Source organism: Equus przewalskii, chromosome 16 (genome assembly GCF_037783145.1).
Source record: "Equus przewalskii isolate Varuska chromosome 16, EquPr2, whole genome shotgun sequence".
Classification (NCBI taxonomy): domain Eukaryota; kingdom Metazoa; phylum Chordata; class Mammalia; order Perissodactyla; family Equidae; genus Equus; species Equus przewalskii.
In genome coordinates, this window is record NC_091846.1 from 2380074 (window position 1) to 2397285 (window position 17212).

The 17212-nt window shown below is 41.6% G+C and overlaps 1 long non-coding RNA gene across 1 annotated transcript in view; it reads left to right on the top strand.

Annotated features, from left to right (window-relative positions):
- The first annotated feature begins 459 nt into the window (after nucleotides 1-459).
- LOC139076309 (uncharacterized) overlaps nucleotides 460-17212 on the top strand; it is a 29719-nt gene continuing 12966 nt past the window's right edge. The window contains exons 1-3 of the long non-coding RNA XR_011527742.1: nucleotides 460-2035; nucleotides 2713-2827; nucleotides 6064-6223. This is a non-coding gene — a long non-coding RNA (uncharacterized lncRNA). The remainder of the gene's footprint in view (nucleotides 2036-2712; nucleotides 2828-6063; nucleotides 6224-17212) is intronic.

Sequence of the window (17212 nt, forward strand, 5' to 3'; positions counted from 1 at the left end):
CAAACCACGTCATGCAGCTCCTGCTGTGATACACTTAAAGCATCTTTTACCTAGCATTTTTGCCCCAAATGTGCAACATGAATCTAATTCTAATTGAGGGACAACTGGCCTGAAATCTTCAAAAGTGCAATGTCAGGAAAGGCCGGGAAAGGTGGAGGAACTGTTCCAGATTAAGGGAGATTAAAGAGACGTGACAACTGAATGCAATGCATGATCCTGGATTGAATTCTGGATCAGGGGAAAATCGATGTAAAACACATTATTGGGACTACTGGTGAAATCTGAATATGGACAGTAGATTAGACAATCCTATCAACTCAAAGTTAATTTTTCTGAATCTTTTGTTTATTGTAATGGAAGAGAATGTTCTCTTCCTTGGAAAATGCACAATGAAGGATTTTGGGGTGAAGAGGCAGGAGATTGTCAGACAAGTCTCAATAAGCTCAGAAAAAATATAACCATATATTGTATTGTATATAATATATAAAATATATTAAAATGTGATATATATAGAGAGAATGACAAAGCAAATGTGGCAAAGTGTTAAAATTGTGAATCTGAATAAAGGGTGTATGGGAGTTCTTTTGCACTATTTTTGCAAGTCTTGTGAGATTAATTCAAAATGAAAAGTGAAAAGAAGAAGTCACTACTGTTGCCACAGTCAGGGGTGGACGTAAGTGAGAAAGTCAGATTCACGCCTCCATCCACTTCCTCTGTTCTGTGGGGCCGCACGTGTTGTCCCTAGCCTGCCCGCTGCTGCCGGGCTCCACTTTCCTCCTGTGGCCAGGCTCAGACTCCTGGCAGGTGGTGGCAGCCACCACGCCCTGCTGCCTGGGCAGACCAGCCATCTATTGTCCCCTTGTCCTGGCATGTCTCCCTTTATTTTGGTTCTTTCTACTGCAGTTGCTTTGGTGGCCCCTTCCTCCTACCTAGCCAGTGACCCTGCTTCTTCGGACGCCAGGTGAGAACCTCAGGGCCTGCTGGCCCTCCTGCCCCACTTGCTTTTGGCCCTGTTGTTTCCCACCAGTGGCTTGTCACCTTTGTCCCTGTGCTGGGGCGTCTGGGATTGGCTGTGCCGTATTGCGTAGCTGGTCCAGCTCTCAGGCTGTGCGCCATCTCTTCCTGATCCCTGCTTGAGGGGCCAGGAAAATACACGTATTTCCCCGGGGAAAGACTGCCATTTAGGTGGGACAGGGTGGGCTTCTTCAGGAATCACTGGACCATCTTAGTGTGATTTTCCTCTTCCTCAAACTTAGGTCCTCAAAAAATGTCCTTTACGTTGAGCTACATGGCAGGGCTTAAGAACTGCAAAGGCCCCGGGGTCCGGCAGAGAGTTTGCTTTGCTTTCTTGCTTTCACCTCCTCCCTTCGTCCCTTCCATAGGCCCGATTGTAGACCTTGACAGTGATGTATCGCTCTATCCTTAGCTGGATAGGAGACCAAGGAGGTTGACGAAACATCGAAAGATTACCATGTGTTGGTAATGATACCTCTTTCACATTAAGGGAGTTTGATCATCTTGGCATTAAGACAACTTATGAAAATACTATAACTAAGCAAGACCTGGAAAATGCCGTTTTGGTTTATGCATCTAATGGGCTATGGCTCGGGCTAGGATTTCCTTGTCCTTTTGTTTTTTTAAAAAAACTTGTGCTGGGAAGGGGAATTTGTGGGAGCTTGTAGAGCTTTTAAGACTTGGTTCAACTGTGTAAGTATTGTCTCAGTTACTCTTTCCTCTAAGGCCAAAGAGTCCAGACTGGATGGTTGTGCAGTGCCCCCTACGATTTCCGTTCACGCCACGGGCTGCGAGCAGCATTACCAGATCCTCCTGCTTCCAGATGCCTGGGTTTGCTATTTTGGAGCTACATCAGCAAACTGGCAGTAGTGACCCACTTGTGGAAGAGGCTTCCCCCGGTCCTGCTGGAAATGAAGCCCTGTTGTGCTCCGTCAGGCCATGGGGAGCCGCGGAGGCATCAGAGTCCTCTCTGGGTTCCTCACACCTCCCACTGCCCCCTTTTTATTTGGAAAACTAGCAAGTAAGTAGTCGTTTTTCAGGAGATAAGAGTTCTACTTCTTTTGTCCTTAACCAAAATAGGGATCGGTTCCTGAAAATTACATTGGTATTTGCAAATGCCTAGCTCATGAAAACAATGTTTTGGTTAAGAAAATGGGACAAACAGCTCTTTAAAGCAAACTCAACCACTGTAAACTACTCAGCTTTGATGATTTCTTCCTTCTCCATGTAGCCTTGATCCTGGTCAGTTGAGACACGGGATTTAGAGCAGGAATGAGTGTTCAGAGGGCAGACACTACGTCATACGTGTTCCGAGCTTGCCGCTTTCTGTTTTAAGATATAAATCATATAAGATTTGTATTAAATAAATTCAAAAGTTTATGTATATGATTAGTTTCTTTATGGAATTGTTTTATAGAATATGTTTGTAGAATATATTTTTGCTATATTTTGATTTTTTAATTATCTTTTAAAAGTTAATTTAAACAGGAAAATAATGCATGTACCGGTTTAAAAAATTAAAACAAAGCATGTTAGGACCTATAGTGAGAAGCAGTGGTCCCTGGGCCCAGACTTCCTCATCCCTAGTCCCTTTTCTCGGGGAAAACTACTTTCATTTCTTAGTTGTTTCTTCTGCTAGTTACTGCCAATCCCTAAATATTGTCTTTATATTCTTATTTCTTTGTTCTGGTGGGACAGATGAGGATTTCCTCGATCCACACATCCTTATCACCTGCCCTCCCAATATCTCGATATAGTCAGACCACATTTTGAGTACCTTCAATTGCTGGATTACTTCGTAACTTTAAGAAGTGTAAGTAGACCTTGATTTCTTGTTGTCTTATAAGTATCAAGAGTATGTCAGCTTCCAATTTTGCACTCAGCCTAGTGGAAAATGAAAATGCAGGGCCTCTTATTTAAATGTTATTATGAGGGGCTGGTGCAGTGGTTAGTTCACGTGCCCTGTTTTAGTGGCCTGGGATTCGCAGGATTGGATCCCGGGTGTGGATCTAGACACTGCTCATCACGCCATGCTGTGGCAGCATCCCACATACAAAAAATAGAGGAAGACTGGCACAGATGTTAGCTCAGGGACAATCTTCCTCAAGCAAAAAGAGGAAGATTGGCAAAAGATGTTAGCTCGGGGCCAAACTTCCTCATCGAAAAAAAAGTTATTATGAATATCAAGATGATGACAAAAGAACATTAAACCAAGCCTGTGACCCTTCTCGGTGTGGGCTCTGTGGGACTGCGCAGGGTGCACATCCTGGAGCTGCCCCTCTTTGCACCCATCTCATCCTTCGGCTCTCTTTCTTCTCTTTCGTCTCTTAGCTTCTGTCATTTCTTTCTTACTTTTAAAATATCAAGATTAATGATTTAAATTTTGTTCTGTAACCATAAATGTCTCATTCATTCATTTTCTATAAGTTAAGTATCTAAGTTGAAAATGAATATATAGTTCATCATTATGAGTATACAAATATTGTTCACTGCAGAAGCAAGTGAAGCCCTACATTTTCTTCTTTGTACATCTTTTTGATTTTCCTGGAGTTTCTTATTGCTTTTACTTTCATCTTGTCCTTTTGTTTTTATCACATTTTCAGTTACAACCAACTCTACCCAATCTATCTAATCATCTGCTCAATCTAATTTTCCCCAGAGGCCTCCCCCAACCCCAGTGAAGGGTCCTTCCTCCTCCTCTCCCAGCCTGGACTTGATTCTCCCCAGGCCTGCTGCCTGCTTGCTAACCTTGGACTTTTCTTTATTGCTTCCCCGGTTTGGTGTCACTGCTTCCTTGATCCTGAGATTTTATTCGTCTTGGTTTATCCTTTGTATGCATCTTCTTAAATAACTTTTTGATATAGTGAATCTGGGAAGAAATTTCTGAGTCTTTCCATTTCTGAAGATATCTATATTTTATTCTCACTCTTGATTTGTAGTTATGAATAGAATTCTAGGTTGAAGGCAATTTTCTCTCAGAATTTTGAGAATATTGCTCATTGTCCCTGGCACCCACTGTTATTAATGAGAAGGCCACCTTGGTGCCTTTTATTTTACACTATGCCTGATTTTTCTCCCTGAAGACAGTTTCATTCTTCATTCTTGATGCTCTGAATTTCACAATGTTGCACCCAGGTGTGGGTCCTTGCTCACTTATTATTCTAGGTATGTGGGAGCATTTTAAATCTAGAGGCTGCTATCTTTTAATCTTTCAAAAATTGTTTTGAATATATTGTTTGATAATTTTCCTCCCTTGGATTTTCCCTGTTCTCTTTTTGAAACTCTTATTAATTGGATCCTGGACTAACTCTATATGCCTATTATCTATTACCTCAACTTCATCTCTCTTTTAGTTCTTGTTTTTGGGAGGTTTTCTCAATTTATCTTCCACTGTTTCTATTACTTTGCCATGCTTTTTAATCTCTAAAAATTTCATTTTTCTCTAATTTTTCTACTCACAGTATTCTGTTCTTGCTTAATGAATACAATAACCTCTCTAAAAGTACACAAATTGGAGTATTCAAATTATTCCTGAATACTCTGTAGCATTTTTAAAAAATTTATTTACCCTGGTCTTTTTCTTTCCCCCATAGTGGAGGCTTATATGTTGGTGATCCTTGACTGACCTTTTAATTTTAAGGCAAGGCACTAAAGCCTGATGGTAAGGTCTACAGACGTGAATGGGCTTTGTGAATTGGTAGAGTTTGCTTTACGGTGAGAGATGCTGACAGGATGTTTTTGCTGGGGGCCTTCTATGTACGAGAATGTGTAGTTTTTTCTTCATAGTGGTCAGATGATTTAGCGTGAAGTTCTAGATTTTTTTGTCTGGAGGTATTTTCCAGGTTGGAAATTAAAGTATGTGGAATTGATTCCTTCGCTTTTTTTTTTTCTCCCCTTGCTGATGAAGATTTGCCCTGAGCTAACATCTGTTGTCAATCTTCCTCTATTTTGTATGTGAGCTGCTGGCACAGCATGGCCACTGATAGATGAGTGGTATAGGTCCATGCCTGGGAACTGAACCTGGGCTGCTGAAGCAGAGCGCACCAAACTTAACCACTAGGCCACCGGGGGTGGCCTGCTTTCAATTATTCCCTCATTTTCTTCTGCTGCTTCCCTGGCTTGGTTGTACTGTTTCCTGGGCATGTCCTTCCTGGTCCTGATCTTTCCAGGTGCTGAGCCTCTGGAGTCCTCCCTGGAGCACTGCACCCCCGAGCGTGATCGCTCCACGTGCTCACTCTAATTTGTGATCCCTCTTTGCTGTTCCATTAGCCCCATCATCTCTGCAGCTTCTCACTCCTGGAAGTTTGCTGAACTCTCTTCTCCCTCCCTCTCCTTTTCTGCATCATCTTTGGTTTATAATTCCTTCATTTCTTTACCGTCATTTAGGTGAAGTCTTGAAGGAGGAGGCAGCCAACTATTATGTTTTTGAGGACGTCCTTAATCTTTCTTTAAACTGCTCCTGGCATCTGAATGTGTGAAGATGGTGTTGTCTAATATGTACCAACTGCTTTCATGCAAGTACTATTTCTTTCTCATCACACTCTTGCTCAGTATAATTGGAAAAAATCAATATAAAATTATACAGGAAAAACATAGTTTATATCATATCTATCCATGTATCTATCTATCTGTCTATTGTTATATAAGAAAACCACTTCGGCTGGATGTGGAGAGGGGAAATGGTTTAAATGGACCATTTAACCATTTTGTATGTGAGCTGCTGGCACAGCATGGCCACTGATAGATGAGTGGTATAGGTCCATAATGGTTTTAATGGACCATAACAGAGCCTGTTAATGGAGTTTCAGAGAAAAGGTGAATTCCACTGTTGGAATGGATAGGAGGAGTTTTTCTTCTTCTTCTTTATCAGCAGAGACTTAAAAATTTTTTAAAATTTAAAAAAGTAGCTTTAGGCTAGTAGATATTCTCCAAGTCACGAGGCCTCCTATCATTTTATTTTAAAACCTATTTATGAGCTAATTGAGATATACGTTCATTCAAGCATATAAGTAGATTACTTAGTAAAGTACATATTTTTTCCATCCACAGTTTGGGGTGAATACTGCAAAAGTAAAGTGAAATAAGGGACTGAGCTGAACTGCCAGCACGTGCTTACCGTGTTCCTTCCTTTATGACTGGCTGCTGTTCACTGCTGACCGACACCTGCCGAACCACAGCGCCTTCTTCTCACGGGAGAGTCTTCTGATGTGTGAGTTCAGACATCAGCCCAGAAGGCATCTCTGAACTCTCAGAGACTGTTAACACCTCGCATACATTTCATTTTTTTTTTTTTTAAGATTGGCACCTGAGCTAAACATCTGTTGCCAATCTTCTTCTTTTTTTTCCTCTCCCCAAAGCCCCCCAGTGCACAGTTGTAGATTCTAGCTGTGAGTGCCTCTGGCTGTGCTATGTGGGACGTCACCTCAGCATGGCCTGACGAGTGGTGCCACGTCCACGCCCAGGATCCGACCCAGCAAAACGCTGGGCCACTGAAACCGAGCGTGCGAACTTAACCACTGGGCCACAGGGCCGGCCCCTACATTTCCGTCTGTTGTGTCTCAGTAATCTTCACGCAGAGATTTTTACTTCCAAGGAGAGCAAAGTGCCCTGCAGCTCTTAAAGACCTCTCTCTGCCTCTCTTCTGATTGCCCAGCAGATAGTGGAGATTGGCAAATATCTTTTAGCATTTAGTACATGTGTTGGGACATTAGCACACTAGCCTCATTGTGAGACTTTGAGGGAAATGGCTGTGAAATTTGGAAAAGTGCGAATCATAATAATGTTTGTGGGCACTTGATCTGAATATTGCAGATGGAGAATAAATAAGTCTATTGAATACTGAATGGGAGAAAATGAAATTGTCAGAGGAATTTAATTTGGCTAATTAAGAAAGCTGTTGAATAGTACTGTGGTTTATTTATTTATTTTTAGTAACTTTTAAACCAGACATAGAGCACTCACCAGGTGTCAGGCAGTATACAAACATCTCATTGAACCCTCATCATTTGACACAGGTATTATCATCTACATTTTACAAATAGGGAAACTGAGGCTCAGAGAGCTATAGAACGAACTTTCTGTGATTAACACAAGGCAGAGCTGCCATCTGAGTCTGTGGCACTTGAAAGCCCAGGGTCTTTTCACGACATCTTGCCTGCCTCACTCTCTGTCTCCTTCTCCAAGCTTCGCGTGATTTGCTCTTTTGCCTGGGATGCCCTCTTTACTCCCTGAAATTCAAATTCTCTTTTAAGTGCTAACATAGGTACTGGCCAGCACAATGTCTGTGTCCATAGTGGAATCTTGATTAATGTTAGTTTCCTACCCTTTATTTTCCATGAGAACTTCCTGGCTCCCAACTTGGCATTAACCTTTCTCTTTTTTCTTTTTGCAGGGGAAGATTTTGCCCTAAGCTGGCATCTGTTGCCAATCTTCCTCCCCCTTCTTTTCTTCTTTTTCCCCCCAAAGGCCCAGTACATCGTTGTGTATAGTTGGAAGTTCTTCTGTGTGAGCTGCTGCCACAGCATGGCTACTGACAGACGGGTGGTGTGGGTCTGCGCCCGGGAACTGAACTCTGGCCACCAAAGTGGAGTGCGCTGAACTTTCACTGCTAGGCCATCGGGGCTGGCCCAACCTTTCTCTTTAGAGTTTCTGTTCTACTTTGTTTATATCTGCTCGTCGTTCACCACCGTTCACATGCAGGTCTGCGTCCTCCACTAGAGTGCAAGCTGTCTGAGGTTGGCAGACGTGGCTGCCTCTGTCTCCGTTTACTCCCCACGGGCTGACGTAGTGTCTTCTACATATTTGATTTGACCGTGTGATTTTGAGGTGACTCAAAGGAGCAGGGCTGGACCATCCTAAGTGTGGGGTTGATTTTCATGACAATGTAGGATCACTTCTGCTTGTTTTTTAAAAAAATCACTCAGTTTTCTGGGAAAGATAGAAAACTCCATAAAAGCTGCAAGATTGCTCAGAGAAAGAAAATGATGTTTCTAGATTATAAGTATTTGAAGGCAGGCACCGTGTGCTGTTCACCTTAAGCGTCCCACTCAGCAGCTGCAGCGCCTGTGCGTGCAGTTTGGATGGTTTGAGAGCGTGTTGACAGTAAGGCAAGGGCGAAGTTGTGCTCCAGAGCAGGGCTGAGCGGCGTGGTGGGGACCCACCTGGAAGGAGTTCGTGCTGCTGACCCCACCACAGGCTGCCTTCCTGATAGGCTGGGCTCCCTCAGAGACCTGAACTACGGGTCTTTTTCTTTTTTTAATCATGTTTGAGTGAATTCTCTCCAGTCTTTCATTTTTGCTTCCTGCAGTGATTTGCATCCTTCCCTTTTGTTATAATTGCCAAGGAGTCAAAGACTGTGTGAATGTGTATGAAACAAAATTGTATTGTATGAATATTCCTATCTGAGGGTTTTTTTTTCTGTGATGCTGTGAGAAACCTCTTTTTGTTTTACGTTTCAAGTCTTTAAAGGGATTTTTTTCAACTAATTTGAGATAATAAAGGCATTCTTAGAGTAATGCACTTATTCTTTTTAGGAATATATATATTTCAGTAGCTTCTATTTAAATTTGCCTAAACTGAATGAAATTTCCCACACAATGGTTTTTAAAGACTTAATGCATTTGCATGCCTCTTCACAGTTCGGTTCCCTACCCACTCATTTTCTAAAATACCCTACGACTCAGCCTTGACCTCAATCACAAAACGGTTCCTCAAGCACCCTCTGGTTTTATGCATTATGATAAAAATTAAAGAGACTGAAAAATTAGAGGTCAAAACATCGTCATGGAAAATATAAAGTTGCTTGGCTTGAAGGTCATCTTCTTTTTGACTGAAAGTGAAACAGGCAATGGAAAATGGAAGGTTAAAATCCATGTTTCCCTTTGATAATGCTTTGCTTGGCCAATTGAAATAAATACCCATTAAATGTAGGCAATACGTCTTGTTGACCTCCTAGACTCTAAGAAATTTATTGACACCATCGACTTCCCATCGTTGCTTCCTTTATAAAGGAAGCACATGCACTTACTATGAAATATCTTCTCCCTTCCGCTCTTCACCTGCATTTGCTTCTTTCTCTGTCTCCAGGTACACTCCCACTCCCAGGGATCTCCCTTCCTTCTTAGGTCATTTTCTTTTTAAAGAAAATGGCTCTTTCCTAATGTGATGGTTAATTCTTTGTGTCAACTTGCTTAGACTTTGGTGCCCAGTTGCTTGGCCAAAAAACTAGTCCAGATATTGCTGTGAAGGTATTTTGTAGATGAGATTAACATCTACAATTAGTTGACTTTAAGTAAAGGAAATTATCCTTGATAATGTGGGTGGGCTTTATCCAATTGGTTGAAAGCCTTAAGAGCAAAATCTGTGGTTTGCTGCAGAAGAAGGAATGCTGCCTCAAGACTGCAGCACTGACTCTTGCCTGAGTTTCTGGCTGCTGGGCTGCCCTATGAATCTCCAACTTGCCCCATAATCGAGTTTTGGCAGAGCCAGTTCTTTAAACGAAATCTCTCTCTTCCTCTCTCCCTGTCTCTATCTCTATCTATATCCATATCTATAATCTCCTATATGTTCTGTTTCTCTAGAGAACCCTAACTGATACACCATATTTCCAATGCCTTTACACGGAGCCACGCATTTTGATAATGTAGCAAGAAAGTGTTCCTCATTAGTTTTGGTTATACTGATTATTGAAGAATAATTTTTAAAACTTTTAGTCACCAGTGTATCCACTGCCCAAGCTGATCAGATAACTTCTCCCACCGGTTGCTTCCCTGTTCACGTCGCCATGCCCGGCTCTCTTATTCCTCAGTGATGGTTCTGAGGCCTACCACGTGCGTGATACTCTCAATTTACTGTTCACTTTTTCTTGGCTCTGTTACGGAGACGAGAAAACAGGTGATCCTACAATTAGGGGATGAGGAAGGGGACTCATAAGAACCATTGCTACTTTCTTGTTGCTTCTACTTTTTGCCTGAAGGTTGTTTGTTGAACTAAATGATTTTGCAGAGCGATGATTTGAAAAGCATGGGGACATGCTCTCCAGGAGTCCTTCCTTTTGAATGAATATGTTTTAATAAAATAGGAACCTTGCAGAATTTATAAGGCAGAACATATATTATTATTCATCAGATTGGCAGTCATGAGTGGAATATATCATGAGAGGTAGTTTTTGCTCATTATCAAGGGCTATGATGCAGCTAAACTTGATGAGGGGCACTCTGTACAAACATACAAAAGGGATCAGAAGAGAACCAAGTGACTAGAACTGTGAGTGTGACGTTGGGGTTCAGAGGTGACGTGAAGGATGGTCAAATGGAGACTCCAGATTCAAAAGGGGCTTCCTGGGAGGAGCCTGCCTCTCAGGGCCTGGCTACTCTCCCTGGGAGAGATGAAGGCAGAGCCTGAGAGTTCTTCCCATCTGAGCAACCTCTCTCCCGATGGGAACACAGGCTCATCAGTGTTTCCACTGAACATCAAAGGAGATTTGTGGGAAAATAGCTATACTTTTAAAGTAAAGTTAATGAAAAATAGGATTTTATTTCAAGAAACTTTCTTGTCAGCTTCTCTGGCATACACCTAGTCTATAAAGTAAGAGATGCTTTTAGCACAGGCCAAGAATTCTAGGCTTATTGTTTATACTTTACTGTCATGTCACCTTTTAGTTATCTTCTTGGCCTGCTGTGTATACTTTTGAGCTCTGAACTTCACCATTTTTTTCTCTAAACTCTTTCACTTGCTTACATTTCCTGGCAATTGTGTGACTGAGTCGTTTGGAATTCCTGTCTGGAGAATGGGAGGTGAGTTCATGTCTTCACTTCATTTGGTCCTGAAGCTCTTCCAACTTCTGTTAGGTTGAACGAGCGTGGACTTGGCTGATACCGTTTAGTAAACGGAATACCTCTCTGGCCCAGTAGGAGTTTCGGAGTCAGATGGCCTTGTCTTTGAATCCCAGCCCCACCTCTTACTAGCTTTGTGACCTTAGACAAACCAATTGCTCAGCTCCTCAGTTTTCTTACTTGTGAAACAGGACAAGTAATGTCTATAGCAAAGATTGAAGAGGAGAACAGCCCTAAAAGAGTAGATGTTTAATTATTGGGCATTGTTATTATCAAAAACCATTTGTTCTCCAGTCAAGAAAAACAAATCCATACTATATCTGTTCGAAAGAATTTTTACCTTTTCCTCCTTTCCTTTCCCTTTGATTTCATAAGAACGAAAGGTGATAGAAAGCTAATATTGTTATAATGTTGTTATATTATTTAGTCTAAGGAGAAAAAAATCTTTTGAAACTTTAAATAAAATTAAATTTAAGGGTCTTTACCATTTGTGAGTGTCACCATGGAGACAACAAGGCGTGGTCACCATGGCGACCTGTATCGACTCTCTCCATCAGAAATTATTACCATATAAAATTAGATACGGCTGTTGCCATGAAAAGACAGCATATAAATAAGTTGGACTACCTTGATGACAATGCCTGCTGAATTTGGTATCGTGGTGTAGTTCTAAAAGCATTGTTAGAAGGTAAGTTGACACCCTGCTAAATTCTCGCGTAACCAACTTTTGGCTTTGCCCTGTTATTTCTGAACTGGCAGATCATTCTTAGATGGGGTTGTTCCTTGTTTCCTCTTTTATCTCCTGCTTCATTCAAGGCAATTTTACTGTGTCTTTGCTCTTTATGTCTGCCTTTGGTGCTACCTATTTTCTTCCCTGAAGATAACTTTACAACTTCTGATGCATTTGTAGAAAAAATAAATCAAATGACTTTATAAAATTCCCATATATAGTTAATAGTAGTAATTTTATTTTAGATAGTTGTTTTTGAAAAGAGATAATCATTCTTCTATAATGTGCTAAGATTCATCTCATAATCCACCGCAAATTTTGGATCTAAAATGAACCTACATTTAGAAATAAAGGATTCCCAAATGTGTGATAGGCCATTAGTTCATTCAGATTGTATAAATGATATCCACAGTGTGTATTAAAGTGGAAGCACCCAAATTCATCAACTGTTGGATTCCCTGGTGCAGGGCAGTCTCTTGGGGGTGGCGATGCCTTCAGGCTCAGGGAGAACTAGCTGTGTTGATGGGAGTGGGCCAGGGCGGAAGAGCGAGTGATAGCTGGAGTTAAAAGATACAGGGAGGGCAGAGACAGCAAGGGCTATGCAGGGACACTGAACGCTTTTGGAAAGCTCTGAGAAATATAACTTGTTTTCAGATTTTCCCTGGTTTCAGAATAATACCCAAATTTTGAGTTAGAAAGGAACTTCAGAACACTCTTAAGTAAAAACATTTTGTAATCGGGTTTAAAATTTCAAAACAGGATGGGCATTTCTTCAAGTACATCTTTTCATACATTATCTGGCAATACTCTGAAGATGCTGTGTTTGAATGGAAGAATGAACTCTAGGTTATTGGTCTTGTGAGCAAAATGACTTCCAAAACCCAGTACTCCGCAAAGGAATGAATGTGAACTCTGTGTGGCGCCCCTAAAGGCGATGGCACACTCCCCCTCCTGGCGTGCTGATTGGATTTCTGGGATTCTTCTGGTGGATGTGACATCTAGTTTGCTGAGTGGAATGCCTTCTGCAAATTCAAGGACTTGAGATCTTGAGCCAAACCTGGTCCTTAGGGTCCGGGGGTTGTTTTCCCTGGGTAAAATGTTGACCTCTATTTCTAAGAAAAAAGTCTTTTGAAAAACTCTTTGGACGTTGAAATAGCTCTACAAAATAACATTTTGTTTCTTTAAAGTATAAACTAACCAGAAACACATGATTTTAGTTTCCCATAAATCACAGAGGGTTTTGCCTAAGAGAAAAATGCACAAGAAAACACATCATGGATAAACAGTTTAAGGCAGTAATCTGGTTGCACAAATAGGTCAATGGTTGGGGAAGGTGACGTGCAAATTTGCCTTCAGGTGGAGCATGTAGCGGCATACTAGCGTCAGCCCACAGCTGGTGAGAGATGGGACGCCAGCAATGTCATTGTGTTAAGGTGAGAGAGTGGTCCTCGGTTTCTTTCTCCTTTAGCTGAAGCCCGAGCTATCTAATATGAACTTTATTTGGAATACTTGTACAGAAAATAAGACGAAGTTATTAAAAATTCCAATTATAGGATTTGTTATGGAAATGAATTTTTACTGCTCTTCAAATAATCTGGCTTGCTCGTTAACCCATTGCTCCCTTGTCATCATCTGCATTAATGGATTGATAAGAGAGATTTACAATCAGCATAGGAGAGCAGAGCTTCTGGACTACGTAAAGATATTGGAGAACACTGCCAGGATTTTAAAATATCCTATATTTGATACTCTTGGCAGTGTAATTTGTATTATTTGTGAAGCAAGTTTCTTCTAAGGAAGGTCCTTTGATGACACCATCACAGCGTGTGAATTAATAGCATCAAATCAATTTGGCTTTACTCTAGGTATGAAAACACTCTCTTGACTTGCATTTACGTTGTGAGATTTGTTGGGAATTTTTTGGAATCTTCTTGGCTGCTAGGTAAAGCTCTTTTGAGAAGCTGGCAGTGGTGGGGTAAAGGAGTGAGGGGAAAATATTGAGTATCTGCTTTGTGTCACACTGTGTGCTTTTAAATATGTCCTCTTTTAAAATTAAAAGGACTTAAAGGACTTACAGAAGTCCTTTAAGAACGCTTATTATCTTGATTTTACGGGCAAGGAAACTGAGCCTGGAGAGATTAAGGTTATTTAACCAAGATCAACAGTCATTGTCATTTCCCCATTCGGTATCGAGCAGTATCGTCCGGGACTGGAAAATGCTTTGGCTGGATCAATTTGAGCTTTATCAGATTGCAAGATTCCCTTACTCTGTTCTCCCAGGCTGACAGCTGGGACAGGAACTGAAGATGCATAAATTAGAAACCCAAAGACCAGTCCTCTTTTTTAATTAAAAAACAAATCAGAGAAACCCAGAGACTTTAAAAAAAAAATTCCCTTCACCATGCGAGCCCGGGTGGTGGCGAACAGCGTGAAGAGCGTCAGGAAGGCTGACCGCTGATCGGCGCCCGCTGCGCCGCAGCACAGACGCGGAAGGGTTGCTCGTTTGTGGGATTAGGAATCCAGATAAGGTCCGTTGCAGTGACAACAGAATAAGTAACATCCTAACAAATAATAACAGAACAGGGAACAATAAAATAAATAAATTAATAAAAGTAAATTGAAACTTCAACAAAGGACAGAAGTTTCTGTACATTTTGACACTAGGGATAAATATTTATGAGGATAATCTATTACTGGGTAATTAGTTTCTGTTGGTAATCAGCAAATGGTATCCTAAGTTCACAAAACTTTTTAAATGTCCTAACACTCAGGGGAAGCTGGTCCGGTTGTCCTTCTGGCGCCCTGGTGGTGAGCCTGGTGAGTGCGTCGTCAGAATCTGGCAGGAATGGCAGTGCAATCTGTGCTCAGTGATGGAAATTTCTCCAGTGCAGTTTCTAAGAGTCGCGGTGAATTCATCCATTTGGTATGTGGCTATTTGGGCAACAAGTAATGTCTCTTCTCGCGTGATGAAAGCTACAGCACTAGTTGGCTAATATTAACGACCCTCTCTAACCAAATGGGATTTGATAGCTGGGGTTTAGAAACTCGTGCAAAATTTCTAGTCAAAAGCGTGGCCTTCATACACGTTAGGAATCACTGACAACCAGTCCTCTCCTTGATGTGGCAACAAGAGAGAGGAGGAGATGAAAGTTCTGCGGCATCGCCAGCTGCTTTCATGCTCTGTTATAATATGTGCTGCATCATATGCTGAGAATGATGCTTCAGGGTATCACCTCTTTTAACTTTGAAATATTTGAGTACTAATATTTTTTTAGGTGCATAGCTTAGGTTCTTAAGGCTAATTCTGTTGATTTTTTTCAGAGGAAACAATGCTGTTAAATTATGTGCGAGACCAAAATAATTTGGGAAGAACGTTTTTCACTATTCAGACTGCTTTTCAGAGCCTAAATTCAAACCTGGGCCTTCTGTACTGGTTCCAATAGGCAGTGGTACAGGGAGCAAAACATAATGGTTTCTGGACAGTGATGGCATCTTTGGTTCATTTGGCAACATTGTTCTTACAGTCTGTTAGACTGTGACAAATCTTTTTTGACCTAATATTTAAGAGTACTTTGGTGGCCTGAAGGGGAGCAAAATTGTGGAGAGGACTTTACTTGAAAATGTATCCTTCCAAGATGTATATTTAAGAAGTCCTGTCATAATGTCATAAACGTCATAGCTCATATGTATTTAGTTTATTCTCTCAGAGATGGGGCTTTTTAGTTTCTCTCTCTGCCCCTCCCTGCGTCCCTCTCTTCCTCTCTCTCCCCCTGCTCCCCCTCCTCCACAGCAGGGTACCTTCACAGTGGTTTGAATCCTATCAGGCGGCAGAGTTCAGGGAGACCTTTCCAACGCCTCTCATCTGAAATGATCCCTCTGCCATTTTCATTGTCAATTCTGACCGCTCGTTTGCATGTGGGGTATCCTGTCTTGAGAGAGTGTGAATTATTTCACTCGACAGTTGTTAACTGAACATCTGCTATGTGCCGCGCCTGGTACAAGGCACCTTTGGTCCTGAGGTTAGAGGGCTGGACGAAGCCGAGTTACCCTCCATGGCGAAAGGCAGACATTGAACATACAGTGAAAACTGTGCTGACTGTTGGGATGGGGAGGGCAGGGTGCTAAAGGAGCCGTCACAGGCCTAGCCAGAGGGTTTCTGAGGAAGAGATGATTATCTGAGGCCCAGGAAGCTATTGGGTGAGGGGCGGGGTGGGGCCCAGGAGCAGTGCGGAGGCTCTGGGACCGGAGAGAGAGAATTTGCTGTCTAACTGGGGAAAATCAGAGCCAGGTGGAGCAGAGAGAGGGGTAGGGAGAGGGTTCCAGGCGAGGCTGTGGAGCCGGGCAGGCAGCAGGCGCGTCGGGGGACACGCGCTCACCGACCTCTCTCTTTAGAGGGTCCGTTTCTAAGAGCAGAGGGGCACTGTGTCTGCTTTGATGCGGATGAGTTCCGTAGTTCATGGAACAACCACCTTCCAAAGACAATTCCAATCCAGGCACCAGAAAATTGGATCCGAATTCTGTGTCATGATAAATCCCTGCCATGGCAGCCCTTCGAATCAGACAATCCCTGGTTTTGGGAAGGACAGTTGAATGTCTAGACTCAAAGTCTCAAGCTTTGAAAAGAGAACCTCAAAAGTCACTTTAGCCCTCTCTCCATCTGATAGCAGATTATAATTTAGCACTTTTTGGGGACATAGCATTTATGAGAAATTGCAAATGAGGGCAAATACTTAGGGAAAATTGTCGATCGGATGGCAAGTCGTGGGAAAATTCCTGACTCTCTTGCCTTCTTTCTCCAATCTCTTTCATATCACAAACCCTCCATCAAACTCCGTATCTTATAAATTGTTAGGAGAGAAAGCCACACATCAGAGTGAACCTCATGGAACAGAGAGTTCCTTCTATCATCTATCTATCATCATCTACTATCTATCTATCTATCTATCTATCTATCTATCTATCTATCTTTCTATCTATCAATCATCATCATCATTGATATCATCTATCAATATATGAAACTGGAATATAAAAACAGTACGGGACAGCTAATAAGTCTCTAAGAAAATTGTCTTCTGAAAAGAAAATCTCTAAGAGGCAAAGCAGCCCAAGAGTCTTTCAAGTTAATCTGCAAAAGTTCTTAAAGATTTCTCTTTAAATTTAATCTTTTTGTGGATCTCAACAGGAAATGGGGAAAGAATCATATAAGGAGAGATTTCCCCACAATCACCCACATATTGTGTAGATTCGCATTCTGTATTAGGTTTTTAATACTTATACATATATATGACAAATTATATTAAACAAAACAATAAGAATTTCTCTTTTCAATTGAATTTGACTATAAAATATTGAAAGCATACAGAGAAGTGCAGGAGTGCAGGCAGAAACATAGCATTTTGCCATATCTGTTTTTAAAGGAAATGAAAATAGAAGTATAGTTGAATGCCCACCACAGTCCTGGCCCACCTCTCTGGCAGCCTAATTTCTCATCCTCCTTACAGGCGTTATCATTAGCCTGAAGCAGGTATGTATTATTTACGTCTGTGTTTTGATACCTTCACTACAAACCACATTTTTCTATGTATCTCTACTATATAAGTATGTATAATATTAAAATAGTATACGTGGTCTGATT